General features: G+C 42.5%; 1 protein-coding gene across 1 annotated transcript in view; it reads left to right on the top strand.

Annotated features, from left to right (window-relative positions):
• The first annotated feature begins 454 nt into the window (after nucleotides 1-454).
• Nucleotides 455-8053, top strand: part of LOC135097416 (putative nuclease HARBI1) — a 59687-nt gene continuing 52088 nt past the window's right edge. The window contains exon 1 of the transcript XR_010265668.1: nucleotides 455-593. The gene's annotated coding sequence lies outside the window, so the exon portion shown is untranslated. The remainder of the gene's footprint in view (nucleotides 594-8053) is intronic.

The raw sequence follows: 8053 nt of genomic DNA, 5'->3' as shown, positions 1-8053 counted from the left end.
GAGCTGTTCCTACCGGCCGCCACTACTTACTTGCCTGGCTGAAAGTGCACGGTTACTTCACCTCACCTCACCACACTCACCTCAGTCAGCCTGCCAGCACCTCACTCGTGTCCTCGCCTTCACGCCGCCACTAAAGTCACTTCCCACACGCAGCACAGACCAATACTTTCCCTGCTACACCCTCGCTCTTCCTCTTCCTCACACTCTGCACCCTCCACTCCCTTCCTCTACCCTCCCTCCACCAGCGCTCCCCTCCCTCCACCAGTTTTCTAGTTCCGTGTTATATTTCAGTGAATAAACGAGTGACATCAGTTGTAAATATTTGACCCACACTTACCAAACAAATAAAAGATTTAGACCTCCACTGAAATGTTCATGATTACACAGAGATTACCCAACTTTGCGTGACAGGCAGGCGTGACGTGTCCAAGGGAGAGGAGCGGAGGGAGGGTGAGCGGAGGAATACAGGGAGGGAGAGGAACGAAGGGGGAAGCAGTTAGAGGAGATCCACTCACAGGATTCTGCGTTGTTGATTTGTGTGTGGAAGTATCGTGGGTTTGCCTGCCTCCATTGTTGCTCGTCTGCTGAAATAAGTAAGTGACACAGAGAGAGAGAGAGAGAGAGAGCACGGCTACAACACACCACCAGTGACACCAGCAGGGAAAACCCATCACCACCACCATTACTATTACCACCAACACCATTCCTTCTTCACAGATATCCGCACCACCACCACCACCATCACCATGCTTATCACCACTATCACCACCACCACTGTTCCTGCCTCCCAGTCCATTATCTCCGCCACCACCACCCGATTAAGGAACACAAGGCGGTGCACCAGATATTAATGAAAGTGATTATAACCTGTCATTAATTGCTGCCTCCTCTAATGACCCATCAGCGCCATTACCTCCTCCTCCTCTTCCTCCTCCTTGTTTTCTCTATCTTCTTTCTCTCCACCTCTCTTATCTATCTTCCACCATTACCAACGGAATCCGGACAATTTGGCCACGGACGATTTGGCCACGGACGATTTGGCCACGGGATGTCACCCTAGGACGTTTTGGCCACGATGGGTAGGACATTTTGGCCACGGGAGAAAATACTAGGAATCTATTGCACCTAGTAGCTTGCTTATTAAGTAAAGGAAAAAATCTTTAGTCTGTTTTATTATCCAAAAAAGTTCTCTAATCTGTTCTGTTATTAAAAATGTACTAAAATTATTTAAAATTAAAAATAAGAACAAAATATTCATGAATGTATTTAAAAGGGCTACACATTTGGCTGACCACCTCTAAGGTTATGACTTATGCCACGAAGGAAGGAGATGGGAAGCCCAGTCACCGGTAATCTCCAACTCCTTAAGACACTGTGGATCCTTTGGTCGGTGCGAAGCTCGGACACGACGAAGGACACGCTTGCACGTATCCGGTTTAGGCAAGCGTGCCTTAATTTCATCCGACAATCCCTCAACAGCGAAGGTGACAATCTGGCCTGGTTGATCATGCGTGCTTGTAGCTTTCCTTTTCATGGCTTGCCTTGTCCGCTCAACTTCACAACCAACTGTGTCAGATAGATGATTATGGTCAGACACAACTTCAGGCTCAGTATGACTTTTGGTAGTCTTGAGTATAGCAGTGCAATTTAGGGAAGCCCGCTTCACACATCGCCATGTGATCTTATCCACTGACTTGGCAACATGTTTCTTGGTATACAGGAATCCACCGAAACAGATCTTCTGTCCACCTCGTTCTGTTGTTATGATTTCAAGCTCCATCGTGTACTGAAGGCTAGTTCTTTATACACCTCATTCATCAACTTCCTCCTAGTCTGAACAACTGTGAACTGAAGCTTCGCTATTGTCTCATCCAGCTACAATTGTAAACTGAAGCTTCACTCTTTTAATCTCAATCCCATAACACATTATGAACGCCTGTAAATTGAAGCTTCACTTCTGTCACACTTAGAAAATATAATAAATACGAATATTAATAATAATTGTGAAAATATAATAAATACGAATATTAATAATAATTGTGAAAATATGTAAATAATACAAAATATAATATATATTACAGTAAATATGTTTCATGGCCAAAACGTCCACCTTGGGAAGTTCCCGTGGCCAAATTGTCCGTGGGCAAATCATCCGTGGCCAAATCGTCCTACACCCATTACCAGCACCTCCTCCTCCTCCTCCCCGATACATCAATTAACCATCTGATCACTACCACCCTGCCACTGGCTCCTTCCTAACAGGATAATTGGCGGCCGCTAATTGGCTGAGAGTTAGGCAGTTAGCGGAGCATTATCTTAACCTCTGGGTAAAGGGAGGAGGAGGAGGAAGAAGAGGAAAGGTGTTTATGACGAATGTTGAGGTGTAAGAATGATGATGAGGAGGAAGAGGAAAAGAAGGAAGAAGAAGAAGAGGAGGAGGAGGAGATAAAGCCAAGGTGTTTATGAGGACCTGGAATGAAAAGAACGAAGGTGAACGATGAGGAGGAGAAGGAGGAGGGGAAGTAGAAGGAAGAGAAGAAAAAAAAAAGGTGTATTAGTGTACTGGAGGAGGAGGAGAAGGAGGAAGAGTAAAAATGAACGATAAGAGGAGAGAAGGAGGAGAAGGAAGAGGAGAAGGGATCAACATAGAGTAGGAAGAGGAAGAGGAATAAGGATGAACATGGACAAGAAATGAAAATGAAAGAGAGAAGAGGAGGAGGAAGAGGAGGAGGAGGAGGGAGGAAGGAGGAATAATATTAATAAAGGAAGAAAAGAAAGAGAAGTAAAGATGCACAATAAGAGACGAGAAGGAGAAAGAGGAAGAGGAGGAGGAGGAGGAAGGAGTAAGGAGATTAGTAAAAGAGAAGGAGGAAAGGAATCACGGATGAAGGAAATAGGAAGAAGGAAATAGGGAGAAGGAAGGGAAAAGGATGAACACTGAAAAGAAGGGAGAAGGAAATAGGGAGAGAGAGGCGGCGATTCTATGGGCAATATAATACTATAGCGATATGTTAGGACACGACCCCCACTGAGGGACAGAACTACCCCCCCCTACCTCTCTCTCTCTCTCTCTCTCTCTCTCTCTCTCTCTCTCTCTCTCTCTCTCTCTCTCCGCTAATACGCTGTTCAGTCTCATTTCTTAGTGTTCTTTGTTATATGTAATTTTTGTTGCCTAAAAGATTGTATGGTTTAATTTCTGGCAGATTTGTTATATCGTATGAGGTGACAGATGGATTTACTGTAATGATAATGTCTGGGTTCTCTGTCTTACTCATCTTCCGTCTCCTGTCTTTCTGTATTTTCATCACTTCCGCTTTTTATCTTCTACAGTGTTTCAGTATCCTTATTTTCGCTTTCTGTTTCCTATGTTCTTTTAGTATTTCGATCACTTTCTCTTCTTGTCTCCTATCTTCTGTATTTCCAACTATTTCTGTGTCTATTTTTCCCACTGCCTTCATCACCTCCACTTTCCATCTATCAATATCTTCATCGCCTCTTCTCCTCCAACGATGTACTTTAATGTATTACTATATATTTAAGGTTAAGATACGCTATCTTGATTTACCCCGCTTTAAACTTGTATCATCATAACTTAAGTGCATCAAACTTTCTCAGTAAATTGTTAAACTACTAAACTGGCAATGACACACAGAAGTCCGGAGGTGTGTTCCTGATGACTTGTTCAGTAATGTGGTGGTTTCCCGTGCTCGGCTTGCAGGTTCCAATCTTTGCCACGGTGCCTGTCTCTCTGTGCTCAGGTTTATTGGAGCTCTCTGTTGAGTTGCTCGGTGTTTCAGTGTATTGAATCTTATGTTGGTGCAATACAAGGGTGGTGGGTGTGACAAGAAGTACATTTTAGATGATAGATATAATAGTAACTTGCTTCTTAGGGTGCTACGGAAATATGTAATAAACAAGATAACTTGACGAGATGGCGGAGAGAAAGAACGAAAAGGATGATAGATGTACTGAATACTGAATGAAGCAATGAGGGTGATGGCTGTAACGAGAAGTACATTTCAGATAAAAGATATAATAATACCTTCAATGTTAGATTACTACAAGAAATATGTAATTAATAGGATAACTTGACGAGATGGTGGAGGGAAAGGATGAAAAGGATTACAGAGGCAGTGAATACTGAATGAAGCAATGAGGGCGATGGGTGTAACGAGAAGTACATATCAGATAACAGATATAATAATACCTTCAATGTTAGGGTACGTAAAGGATGTGTGCTATTAATGTGATAACTACACGGGGACTAAAGAGAAGTATTGTGGATGCACTGAAGGAACACCAGATGGTGAAGGTTGTAACAAGCATATTTCTGACTATTAATCAAATAATAGCTTAAGTGTGAAGAGTTGGTGGAAGATAAGTAGTATTGTCTTGCTAACCTGACCAACTGTTGACGTTATGAAGCAGGAATTCTCTTTGATCACGAGAAAAACTTCATTTTCAATCTATTGTTGCTATTAATACTGTTTCGTTATTCCTGCATTAATAGTTACTTTAGGTGTAGTGGTGATGACTCATACTGATCATAATAGTAACTGCTGAAACAACAGTAGTAGTAGTAGTAGTAGTAGTAGTAGTAGTTGTTGTTGTTGTTGTTGTTGTTGTAATAGTAGTAGTAGTAGTAGTAGTAGTAGTAGTAGTAGCAGCAGTAGTAGTATATAATTGCATCAAGTATACAGGTCTATTGAGCAGAAAAGTTGTATTACAAAGGATTACACACGCGCGCGAATAAATACAGGGTGTCCCTCGAGTTACATACTTCGGGATCTGATAGTTCAAGTAATTCCAAGTCGAAAATATTTTATACACATACTTCGGGATCTGATAGTTCAAGTAATTCCAAGTCGAAAATATTTTATACACATACTTCGGGATCTGATAGTTCAAGTAATTCCAAGTCGAAAATATTTTATACACATACTTCGGGATCTGATACTTCAAGTAATTCCAAGTCGAAAATATTTTATACACATACTTCGGGATCTGATACTTCAAGTAATTCCAAGTCGAAAATATTTTATACACATACTTCGGGATCTGATACTTCAAGTAATTCCAAGTCGAAAATATTTTATACACATACTTCGGGATCTGATACTTCAAGTAATTCCAAGTCGAAAATATTTTATACACAAATGCTGTGTTTTGTTTTATTTTGCAAGAAATTGACGTGTAAGTTGTGTGTGTCGGGAACCGCTCGCCTGCGTGGGCCTCCGCCTCCTTCCTTCCCTCCCTGGCTCGCTGCGTAACGAGTGGCGCCGCTCAGCATCAAGTGATCATTTTTGTGTACAATCTATGCAGTCAAAGCCTTACAGGAAACTCCAAATGATAAATTATTTTTTTGTATGAGTCATTGAAGAAAATGTACATGTAATACAGCAGTGTAGTGGTTGTTAAGTGCTACATTTTAAACATACGTGGCAAGGCACCAGCTTCATGACGGCTGCCCAGCGTTCCTGCCTCTCCCGTAAAGATTATTTAAATTATTTTATATTCTTTTAAAGTGATACTGTGTTGAGCTGCTCCAGTACGTTCAGCTGCTGCAGAAGTACTGAAGAAACGTCCTTTCTCACCAAGAAGCAGACACATTCTGTAGAACACTGCCATCTGAGTGTCCTCTGTCTGGATGCCTGCGTCTTTATCCTCCTGCACCAGCCCGGGCATTCCCACCACAGAATGAATATGTCCGAATACTCACTGTTACTGAATGTGAAAGGCACCTTCACCGTAGCGAAGAGTTGCACTTTGGCAGCCACCTGATGGGGCGCCCTGTCACTTACATGTCAAAGCGTAAACAGTTGGCGGGATGGAAGTTGCTGTGTGTTGCCATGTATGATTAAAAGAAATAGACTTAACCACTATATTGCTGTGTTACCTATACATTTTCTTCACTGACACATACAAGATTTTAGCGTTGTCATTTTCTGTCTCCTGTATGGCTTTGACTGCAGAGATTGTACACAAAAAAACAAATAAATAAATAAATAAAAAACTGCAGCGCGGCACCACGCGGACTTAGCGCGCCAAGGCGGGAAGGGAGGAGGAGGAGGCCTACCCCCCACCCCCTGCAACACAACAACATGTTAATTTCTGGCAAAAATAAGCAAAACACAGCATATGCCTATAAAGTATTTTCGACTTAGAATTACTTAAACTATCAAATCCCGAAGTATGTCCCTTAACTCGCGGGACAATATGTATATATAAAGAGAGAGAGAGGGGGGGTGGGCGGAGTGGGGGAAAGGGTAGAATCGGAAAATGATGGAAAGGAAGCATGATGAATGAAAAGAGAAAGAAAAGGAAAATAATTACAAGGGGGAATAGAAACGAAGAAAGGAAACTTGATGGACGAAAGAAAAGGAAGAAAAGAAGAAAAGGAAGAAAAATAGGTAAATGAAGGGAGATGACAAAGGAAAAGATTAGAAAGGGGACAGAAAAGAGAGAGAGAGAGAGAGAGAGAGAGAGAGAGAGAGAGAGAGAGAGAGAGAGAGAGAGAGAGAGAGAGAGAGAGATAGGACAACGTAAAAAAAGGAAAGGAAAATGCTTGAAAGAGGAGAAAAGAGGGAAAAATTAAACAGGACGGGAAAAAGGAGAGAGAGAGAGAGAGAGAGAGAGAGAGAGAGAGAGAGAGAGAGAGAGAGAGAGAGAGAGAGAGAGAGAGAGAGAACCAGGAAGCAAGGACTGGAACATGGTGTGATCTATAGACGCTAACATATTGAAGGGGGGAGAGGAAGATAAGAGAAGAGTGAGAGCGGGGGAGGGAGAGAGAGGGTCGCCACACCAACACGCTTAATTTAGACGCGCTTAACTTTCGCGAACACCTTCACGCGAGAAAAGAGCAAGAGAGCGGGAAAGAGGGAAGATCTATTGAGGGAGAGGAAGGATACGAAGGGTGGAGGAGGAGGAGGAGGAGGAGGAGGAGGAAAGGAGGAAGGAGGAGGAGGGAGGAAAAGTCAGGAGCATGATCGCGAAAATATGTTCCGAGGGTGTAAATCAGTGAATCTTCCCCCTCTAACCTAGGAGAGAGATTGATAGTATCCTCTCTCTCTCTCTCTCTCTCTCTCTCTCTCTCTCTCTCTCTCTCTCTCTCTCTCTCTCCATCCATCCATCCATCCCTCCCTCCCGAAGCGATGTAATTCAAGTTTTCTCCCTCCCTCCCCTTTTCCTCCTCCTCCTCCTCCTCCTCCTTCCCTTCCTTTCTCTCTCTCTCTCTCTCTCTCTCTCTCTCTCTCTCTCTCTCTCTCTCTCTCTCTCTCTCTCTCAACCATGAAACCAAAAAAGCAACACTACTACTACTACAACTACTTCTACTATTATTATTATTATTAGTAGTAGTAGTAGTAGTAGTAGTAGTAAGTTGTTGTTGTTGTTGTTGTTGTTGTTTTATTATTATCGTTGCTGTTAGTATTGTTATTATTATTAGTTGCAGTAGTAGTATCATTATTATTATTATTATTATTATTATTATTATTATTATTATTATTATTATTATTGCTACTACTTCTATTACTGCTGTTACCATCATGATCATCATCATCATCATGAGAAAGTGTCATTTTCAACCAAAGTATGTATCCCTGCTTCGTTTCACACACACACACACACACACACACACACACACACACACACACACACACACACATGTAAGCTTCCCTGTTATGGCCCATGGCCTTGAGGGGGTCCATGCCCCCCGCCGCGCAGCTGGCCAGCCCCGGTAACCTGCATAGGGGAGGGGAGGGGAGGTTAAGGGAGGTGCTGCTAATTGATTCGAGAGTGATGAGAGAGAGAGAGAGAGAGAGAGAGAGAGAGAGAGAGAGAGAGAGAGAGAGAGAGAGAGAGAGAGAGAGAGAGAGAGAACTTTTTATTTTTTTATGAATACCAAATTTATTACAAATAGAAATTCTTTCTCTCTCTCTCTCCTCTCTCTCTCTCTCTCTCTCTCTCTCTCTCTCTCTCTCTCTCTCTCTCTCTCTCTCTCTCTCTCTCTTTCTCACCTGTAGGTACACGCTGACTAGTCTGGGCTTATCACCTC

The sequence above is a fragment of the Scylla paramamosain genome, unplaced genomic scaffold, assembly GCF_035594125.1.
Source record: "Scylla paramamosain isolate STU-SP2022 unplaced genomic scaffold, ASM3559412v1 Contig19, whole genome shotgun sequence".
NCBI classification, from domain to species: domain Eukaryota; kingdom Metazoa; phylum Arthropoda; class Malacostraca; order Decapoda; family Portunidae; genus Scylla; species Scylla paramamosain.
This window is presented reverse-complemented; position numbering and strand designations above follow the sequence as displayed.